Genomic DNA, 8,070 nt, shown 5'->3' with positions numbered 1-8,070 from the left:
AACTTAAACTTTCTCAAATAAGGTAAAGGTGCAATGGGGAACAAAGGAAAGGAGGGGGTCACTTTTGTGAAACCAGGAAGATGATAATATTTCCAAATAAGGAAAGAGCATAGGCTGCAAGTTGGGACATGTCTGGGCATGTCCAGGCAGATCCAGGCAGACTAGGGAACAAAGAAGTTAGGCCTTGGTTCAAGTACAAGAACATAGAATGTGTTTATTTCTTTACTGTATGTAACAACTCCTTGGGGGCACAATAAAGAGTCATTAGTAAAATAGAAGATTTGTTGGTATGAAGAGTGAGGGAAACTTAAAGCTTTTAAGAGGAACTATCTTCTTAACACTTATCATTCTAAACCAAAAAGGAAAACTTTGAAGAGGAACTTTTATTCTTAGCAAATTTTCTCTCTTTTTTTCTAGGTTTGTTTAGCTAGTGGTTTATCAATTTTGTTTATGTTTTTGAAGAACAAACATTTCACTTCGTTGATTTTTCACATGGTTTTTAAAAGTCTTTATTTAGTTCTACTATGATCTTTATTATTTCTTTTCTGCTAATTTTGGATGTGTTTTTTTCTTGCTTTTCCAGTTCCTTGAGGTTCATTGTTATATTGTTAATTTGTAATGTTTCTACTTTTCTTAGGTAGGTATTTATTCCTATAAACCTCCCTTTTAGCCCTGTTTAGCTGTATCCCACAGGTTTTGGTACGTTGTGTTTCCATTTTCATTTGTTTCAAGAAACTTTTTGATTTACATCTTAATTTCTCTGTTGACTCAATGGTTATTCAGGAGCATGTTGTTTAATTTCCATGTATTGGTCTAGTTGCCAACATTTCTCTGGGTGTATATTTCTAGTTCTATTCCACTGTGGCCAGAGAAGATATTTAATATGATTTCAATTTTTGAACATTTGTTGAGACTTGTTTTGTGGCTTAACGTAGGCTCTCTCCTGGAAAATGTCCCATGTGTTCACGAAAAGAGTGTATATTCTGTAGTGTTAGATACAATGCTCTGTACATATCTGTTAGCTTTATTTGGTGTAAAATTCAGTTTAAATCCAATGTTTCTTTCTGGATTTTATGTGTAGATCATCTGTCTTATGCTGAGATTGGGATGTTGAAGTCCCCCGCTATTATTGTATTGGAGTCTATCTCTCTTGTTAGATGTAGTAATATTTGTTTTATGAATCTAGGTGCTCCAGTGTTTAGTGCGTATATATTTAGAATTGTTCTATTCTCTTCTTGGAAGGATCTCTTTATGATTATGTAATGGCCTTCCTTATCTATTAAAAAAATTGTTCTTGACTTACAGTTTATTTTATCTGCTATAAGTATAGCTACTCCTGCTCACTTTTGGTTTCCATAGATAACCTCTTGCCATTCTTTTACCTTCTGTCTCTATGCATTGTGGTGAGGTGGTATTACCGGTGAGTTTTTTTGTAAGCAGAATGTAGTAAGATCATGTTTTCTACCCATTCAGCCATTTTAAATCTTATAAGTGGAGAATTTAATCTGTTTACATTCCAGATTTTTATTAATATGTGAGGCTCTGAGCTGAGACCAGCTCAGTCAGGGAGACCCTACCCAGTGACGCTAGAGGAATTAAAGACACACACACAGAAATATAGAGGTGTGAAGTGGGAAATCAGGGGTCTCACAGCCTCTAGAGCTGACAGCCTCGAACAGAGATTTACCCCCGTATTTAACTCAAGCCAGTGATAAGAATTGTTTCTATAGATTATAGATTAACTAAAAGTATTCCTTATGGGAAATAAAGGGATGGGCCAAAATAAAGGGATGGGTTTGGGTAGTTATCTGCAGCAGGAGCATGTCCTTAAGGCACAGACCGCTCATGCTATTGTTTGTGGTTTAAGAACGACTTTAAGCACTTTTCCGCCCTGGGTGGGCCAGGTGTTCCTTGCCCTCATTCCAGTAAACCCACAACCTTCCAGCATGGGCGTCATGGCCATCATGAACGTGTCACAGTGCTGCAGATATTTTGTTTATGCCCAGTTTTGGGGCCAGTTTATGGCCAGATTTTTGGGGGCCTGTTGCCAACAGCTTTGTTCCTGTCACATTGTTGTTTTCTGGTGGTTTTATATGTCCTTTATTACTGTCTTTTTCTCTTATTGCTTGTCATTATGGTTTGGTGGATTTCTGTAGTAGGACCATTTGAGACCTTTCTCTTTCTCTTTTGTGTGATTGCTTTACCAGTGAGTTTTATACTTGTGTATGTTTTCATGGTAATAATGTGGAAATGTTGAAAATGTCCTTTCAATTCCAGGTTTAGGACTTTCTTGAGCGTTTCCTGTAGGCCCTGTCTAGTGGAAATGAAGCCTTTCAGCATTTGCTTGTCTTGGAAGATAATTTCTTTTTCAATTATGAAGAATAATTATGTTTGGTTTATTACTCTTGGTTTGGCAGTTCTTTTCTTTCAGGACTTTGAGTACACTATCCTATTCTCTTCTGACCTGTAATATTTCTGCTAAGAACTGTGCTGTTAGAGCTGGGCACGGTGGCTCACACCTGTAGTCCCAGCAATTTGTGCTCACACTTGACATGAGAGTATCCTCTCTTTCTCTGGTGGGTCAGGGTAAGGTGCTGGTGTGATCTACATATATTCCTTCCCAAGGTGGTAGGACACTGGAATGATGACTGTAATTCACCTCAACTTGCTTTTCTCATACCTGATGCAGTGGTCCCAAGACTAGGGATGCAAATAGAGTTCAGAAACAGGAATTATTCCTAAGTAAGAAACTGTAAATATATTTTATGTCCATTATGTCAGAATTCCTAAGGGCCTGTAGAAGTAGGTTGTGCCTTCACTGCATCTGGCAAACTTGGGGCCAACACTGAATGCAGCTGTGTTGCCTGAGGTCAGATAGCCAACCAGTTCTCTACCTGTATAACCCTACCCTCTATGAACTAGAATGGATGACAGGAGACACTTACTAGGACAGTATTGGTCCCTGCAGTCTAAGCCAGCACAGCAGCAGAACCTAGTGTTCCTTCCAAAATTATAAATGTTTAGTATAAATGCAGAGAAGGAGAAAGAGTAGCTGAGGGTAAATGAATGAATAAATGGGTTACGTAATGAGGAAAATCCAATGTTACATGAAGTATTCAAAAGAGGTATAAGCAAGAGATGATATTGTCTCTTAGCTCAATTTTACCAGATGCCTGAAAAGGTGCAGCCATATGTTGCTGAAACTATTCCTGTTTATGGATTGCACTGGGATAACTGTTAATGAACAAAGAGGATTCTGGTAATGTGCCAGGATCTTTTCACTGTTATGATTCTTCTGGTATAGGAGATCTGTGATTGGCCAGGCACAGTGGCTCACACTTGTAATTCCATCAGTTTGGGAGGCAATGGTAGGAATATTGTTTAAGGCCAGGAGTTCGAGACCAGACTGGGCTGAATAGTGAGACCCATTCCTACAAAATATTTAAAAATTAGTTGGGCATGGTGGTGTGCACCTGTAATGCTATCTACTCAGGAGGCTGAGGCAGAAGGATCACTTGAGTCCAGGAATTCGAGGTTAGAGTGAGCTATGATTGTGCCACTGCATTCTGCCCTGGGCAACAGAGGAAGAGATTATCTCTAAAATAAAATAATAAATATTATAAAAAGAGATAATGTGGTCAAAATCAGGGTGTGATCTGTGGTCCAGTAAAAATATTTGGTCTTTGTCCCTGTTTCCTGACAACCAGGTTCTAAAACATTTGCAATCTCCTCAGTGATAAACATGACTTCAACATGGCAATGAGATGACTATGGGGTGAGGGGCTCCTAGATAGCTTCAGGATGGGGGCTGGTTGCCAGAAACACGAAGCTGTGATTAGAGGATTGGAACTGTCAGCCCCATCCCTAAAGTTTGGGAAGGAAAGAGGGGCTCGAGGTTGAGTTCAGTCACACAATGGTCAGTGATTTAATTAATCTTGCCTACACAATGAAATTTCCATTGAAACCTCTGGAGATTGGGTTTTGGGGAGCTTCCCAACTGCTGAGCACATCCGTGTGCCCACGTGCTGGGAGGATGGTGAACCCCATCTCCATGGGGACAGAGGCTCCTGTGCTCAGAGCCCTTCCAGACCTCACCCTGTGCACCTCTTCATCTGGCTGTTCATTTGTATCCTTTATAATTGCTATGGCTTGAATGTTTTCCCCAAAAAAGCATCTGTTGGATATTTCATCCCAAATGCAAGATTTTTAAGAAATGGGACTTTTGAGAGGCGATTGGACCATCAGAGCTCTGCCTTCATTAATGGATTAAGGCTCATCATAAAAGGGCCTGAGGCTGTGAGTTTGACTCCCTTTTCCCCCTACCTCTCACCCTCTCTTGTCCTTTTGTTTTCTACCAGATACAGTCCCTTGATCTGGGAATTCCCATCCTCGACACCATGAATGAAACAAATTTCTGTTTGTTATAAGTTATCCAGTCTCAGGAGTTCTGCTCTAGTGGCATAATTCAAACCAGGGGTCCCTAACCCCCGGGCTGCGGACTGGTACAGGTTCCTGGCCTGGTAGGAACCAGACCGCACAGCGGGAGGTGATCAGTGGGTGAGAGAGCATGAGCATGACCACCAGAGTTCCGCCTCCTGTCAGATCAGTGGCGGAATTCGATTCTCATAGAAGCATGAACCCTACTGTGAACCCTGCATGCGAGAGATCTAGGTTGCATGCTCCTTATGAAATGCTAATGCCTGATCATCTGAGGTACAACAGTTTCATCCGAAACCATTTCCCCCTGCCCTCCGCCACCTCCACTGGTCCGTGGAAAAACTGTCTTCCTTGAAACTGGTCCCAGATGCCAAAAAGGTGGGGATTTAAGCTATAACAATAAAAAACTGCAGTACTGAGTGTGGAAGGAAAATAAAATTTCAGGACTCCAAATTCACTATACCAAAGGGAAAAGTTAAGTTTGGAGACTGAGTGATGGAAAAACTGCCTTTCTTTTGTTTCTAAACAAATAACTGCAAAGATAGAAGACCCCATATCTCCCCAGGTGGCCTCCCTCACAAACTGCTCACAAGATAATTCCTTGTGGGCCCCAACATGTTTACTCTAAGACAGAGTTTTGTTGAATTTTCCCCTGACAATGTGAATTAACAGCTTATCTTCACAGGTACAGGACAAAGACAAGACTAGAAATCATCCCTCCACCCACCCGGAGACAAACGCGTATTTGACTTTTTACCCAACGTTTACTTTATCTTATGTAAAATGTAGATTTACTGAGCATGAGATGAATGCATAGTTGACTATTTTTTTCCTCTCCTGGCTGCTCTTTCCCCTGTAAATAGTGATGTCTTCAAAACCCTGTTAGGAAAAAGCATGGGCCACAGATGCTACAATGATTTGTGTCTCTGTTTCCAAGGTGCATCTTCAGCTTGGCAAAATAAACTTCTAAACTGACTGAGACCTGTCTCAGATGTTTTTTGGTTTACACGGCTATAGCAACTTCCTGAGTTCTTTCAGTTAGTTTAAGAATTCTCAAATCTTGGGAGGTGAGAAACCCCTGACTTTGCAGCCATGATAGACAGAAGTGCAGGTAACCTTGCACCCGATACTTGTGACTTGCTTCTGAAGTGAGGACAGACTTGTAGGACTGAGCTGGTAAACCTGTGGAGTCTGAGGCAAACTCCAGGTAGTTAGTGTCAGAATCGAGTCGAACTCTAGGACTCCCAGCTGCTGTTGGAGAATCAGAATGTTATTTGGGTGGAAGAAAACCCCATCACCATCCCACAGAGAGAAACTTATAGTAAGAGTAAGCAAATAAACCTCTACCTTGTTCGGTCCCAGAGGAAAAGATAAACAAATGTAAGCATTTATTTCATGTCCCTAAACACAGGTTGCTACCAGCTGTTCATTGTCTAGACGTGGAGTGGTCCTACCTTTAATCTAGAAGTTAGGATTTTTTAGGCCTTTGAGGATGTCACATAAAAACTAATAAATGTTTGAGATTCTCTCCCCAGAAATATTTCCACACACAAGAAAATATAAATATTAATATAAAACATCGGTTTTATATTAATGTTTATATGTGGACCCAGAACCTCTGAGATCTTACAAACCTGGGTGTTTTAATCCTAGTAAGAGTCATGCTGAGGGAAGATGTTTGAATAATCATTTCATCATCACAGAATGCCACTCCAATAATCTAGACTATAAACTGGGATAGACAAAAACTTGATGTAATAACCTATCCTCAAAGGAATTGGTGGAAATATGTTATTTAGTAGTCACTGGTTCATTCATCCACTCTGCGTGCCTACCGGGTACCAGATAAAGTTCTCATCCTGGATCACTGCTCCAAGAATTAAAATTTGTCACTTTTCCCCACCCCTCACACTCCAGCACTTGAACCCTCTTACTACATCAGAATTCCACACTGTCAATGAAAAGAGTCAAACTCGGTAACATATTTGAAGAGATTTATTCTGAGCCAAAAATGAGTGACCACAGCCCATGACACAGCCCTCAGGAGACCCTGAGAACATGTGCTCAAGGTGGTTGGGGCACAGGTTGGTTTTACACATTTAAGGAAGATATGAGACATCAATCAAATACATTTAAGCTATACATTGGTTCGGTCCAGAAAGTTGGAACAATTTGAAGCAAGCAAGGGTTGCGGGGTAGTGCTTCTGAGTTATAAGTAGATTTTTAATTTTTCTGACTGGCAATTGGTTGAGTTATTATCAATAGAAAGGAATGTCTGGGTTATGATAAAAGGTTGTGGAGTCCAAAATTCTCATGCAGATGACGCCTCCAGGTGCCAGGCTTCAGAGAAAATAGATGGTAAATGTTTCTGATCAGACTTAAGGTCTGTGTTGATGGTAAATGAATTGTCTACCTGGCCTCTACCCCATGGTGGAGAGAACAACAGGGAATATCACATCTCATAACTGATGATGTACATCCTCCCTTTTCTTTCTGTGAGAAAAATCCTCTTTTAAACAGGGTTTGAAAACCCACCCCATCCACCCACCCTGGGCACTCTCTGATCACTGATCTCAGTGGCTCCCAATCTGGCTAAGCAACAGGATTGCTGGCGGGGGCTTAGAAAATACTCAGGCCACTCCCCAGAACCCCTGTCTCAGAGTATTATGCACAAGACCAAGGAATCATTTCTATAACAAGCCCTAGAGGCGAGGCTGATGCTCAGATGTGTGGGATCCTGGTGTTCTAGCTGCTCCAAGTGTGATCTGGAGACCAGTAACATGAGCTCCAGCCTTGTCATAAATCCAGAATCTCTTGCTCGACTCCAGACTTCCTGGATCTCAGCACCACATCCAGGTGATCCTGGTGCACATGGGGGTTCCTTATCTGAGTGTGTCCTCCAGATGTGGGGCCAGAACTGTGCAGTCTGCTCTGGGTGTGGTCTGATCACATCCCTTAGAACTGCAGGTCCAGGGTTCAGTCCTTGCGCTCATTCTTTTCCATAGTCAGTCACTCCCTTGGTGCCCTCATCCATGCTTGAGGTTTTAAGTATCGTTTATATGGTGTGACCTCCTCAATCTATTTCTCCCGCCCAGTCTATTTCTCCTTTCCTCTAAACTCTGGAGTTGTCTGTCCAAATTCCACCCCAGCTCCCCCATCTACATTCCTAATAGACATCTCCTCCACTGAGTGCCTGCGATTCCCCCTCCTCAGTATGCTCCTGCCAGTCTCCCCATCTCCACTGACAGCAGCTCCATCCTTCTACTCACTCATTTTACAACTATGAGTGTCCTTGATTCGTCTTTCTCACACCACAGATACAATCCATTAGCAAATGCTGTGAGTCCATCTTCAAATGCATCCAGAATCCCCTCACGTCCCACTATTTCCCCTGCTCACACCCCGGTCAAGATAACCGACATCTCCAGCCTGGAATACTGCACTCGCTTCCTACTGTTTTCCCTTCTGCCTCCCTCGTCCCTCACCTCTCAATTCTGTTCTCAGCACAGCAGTCAGAGAGATCCTTTTAAAAGAGAAGTCATACCATGGCCCTCTTCTGCTCAAAACTGTCCTCTAACTCTTCATCCCACTCAGAGCAAAGGTCAGATCCAACCCCACTCCCCTCAAGCCCAC

The sequence above is a fragment of the Symphalangus syndactylus genome, chromosome 23 (genome assembly GCF_028878055.3).
Source record: "Symphalangus syndactylus isolate Jambi chromosome 23, NHGRI_mSymSyn1-v2.1_pri, whole genome shotgun sequence".
Lineage (NCBI taxonomy): Eukaryota > Metazoa > Chordata > Mammalia > Primates > Hylobatidae > Symphalangus > Symphalangus syndactylus.
Note: the sequence above shows the minus strand (reverse complement) of the source record.